The sequence below is a fragment of the Bombus impatiens genome, unplaced genomic scaffold (genome assembly GCF_000188095.3).
Source record: "Bombus impatiens unplaced genomic scaffold, BIMP_2.2 scf_0129, whole genome shotgun sequence".
Classification (NCBI taxonomy): Eukaryota; Metazoa; Arthropoda; class Insecta; order Hymenoptera; family Apidae; genus Bombus; species Bombus impatiens.
In genome coordinates, this window is record NT_176548.1 from 155578 (window position 1) to 157263 (window position 1686).

General features: G+C 54.4%; 2 protein-coding genes and 1 long non-coding RNA gene across 3 annotated transcripts in view; 2 read left to right on the forward strand and 1 right to left on the reverse strand.

The window, feature by feature from the left end:
* Nucleotides 1–1686, forward strand: part of LOC112212182 — a 78249-nt gene that overhangs the window by 16510 nt on the left and 60053 nt on the right. The window lies entirely within an intron of this gene.
* Nucleotides 1–1686, reverse strand: part of LOC100740250 (hemicentin-1) — a gene marked incomplete at its 3' end in the record, with an annotated part of 33576 nt that overhangs the window by 11360 nt on the left and 20530 nt on the right.
* Nucleotides 1–1686, forward strand: part of LOC112212184 — an 11257-nt gene that overhangs the window by 9322 nt on the left and 249 nt on the right. The gene's annotated exons all lie outside the window — the stretch shown is intronic.

The following is a 1686-nucleotide window of genomic DNA, read 5'->3' on the forward strand; positions in this document are numbered from 1 at the left end:
CCGCCGGGCCGCGGTTACGTCCTACGGTCGTGCCGGTGACCGAGAGCTCCGACCCCTTCTCCACCTCTCGTGCCCTCCGCGGCAAACGCTTCCCTCGAACACCGCCAGCTTCTTTTCTACGCTTACGTTCGACGACGAGAACCTCTCTCTCCCCCCTCTCGTTCACCCTCTGTTAAGTCCTCTGCATCTTCTTTTTCTTCCTCCACCTCCTCCCTCTTCTCTCCTTTTTTGCCTTTCAGAACCATTCTCCCTCCCTGCCGCGTCTTACCTGACGCTCTCCCGGCACAGCGCTCGCCCGCCTCCTCTACCTTCCACCAACCTTCCAAACCGCCCGACAACGTCGCCTCCGCGATCTCGCAACACCGTCGGGGCCTCTACCTTTGCCAGAGTTGGCAACGTCGCTACATCGGGCCCCGATACCGTGCCTCAGGCTCAGCAATGCCTCTCCGCTCTCTGCTCGACTTTCTTACCGTTACCATTCTAGCACGTGCATTATCGGCGCCAGCCTTTGTTCCACGATTAAACTCGATCGACTCGACTAGCTACGACGAACACGTCGTCCGAATTCACGATGACGCACGGGTCGTTTCGTTCGACAGACGAGCGACACTGACGACACGGCATATATGTATACGTCGAATTGGTTCCAGAGGTCTCCTTGACGTCTCGATAAGGAGTATCTCGCGACGTGTTGATCGATGACACTCGAACGTAATTCTAGAAACGGACCGTTCTTGTTTATCCGTTCCATAAATCGTGGCTCTCGACTAACTCTCGCGGGACGTTTCCGTTCCCGGAACTCCTTCCTCCTTCGAACAGCTTAGCCCTTTACATCGCTCTACCGCCTCTGTATTATTCTTCGCTTCAAATGACGCTTCGAGTGCCTATTGAACTCTTTCAAGGTCTAATTGGAGTCTAGATTACAGGCTCTATTAGTCCCACGGTTCAAAAGAATAACCAAAGCAAAGTCGAAAATCTGTCGCAAATCTCATAGAGGATAAGCCTCCATTAGCAGGGACTCGATATTTCCTAAGCCGGTACCATTCCTTTGTCTCGTCTCTGCAATAGGATAGAGCTCGGTCCAGGCGCTAAACTGGCCAGCTTGGTCGTACCTGACTTCTCCCTCGGTTCGCGCATCGCAACGGCATGGAAGCTACTTACGTGCAGCTCCGAAGTAAGTATCTTTGGAGAAATACCGTGAGGTATATAGAACGCGTCCACCCACGCCCGTGAATACGACTGTCGCGTAGTCGCTTTCCCTGAACACTACCGTCCCCGCCTTTCGCCGACCTTGGAATTCCTGATTCTCGAGCGTCGCTCGTCCACCGCCGACACGGGTAGCCGCTTTCTGCTCGAACAAATACGAGGTTGCAGCGTCGCCGGAGTTTACACGATGCAATGGACACGCGAGGTTGTGCGTACAAGACGCGTATACCGCTAGGCCGATACCGATATCGGGTGGACCCGTTCACGGCCGTGAATGTATGTACGCGGACATATGTAAGTATTGTGGAAGGAACGGTCGGTGTCCCGGTTCGGGCGTTAGCGTGGAAAAAGAAAAACGAAGACGTGGTCGAAGGCACTGGAAGAGGTCATGCACGACGGGTGGCGCGAGAGAGGAGAGGCTGAGTAAAACCGCATGGCCCCGAGAATGGCAGCGTGTAACAAGAGGCTCTTTCATTTCGT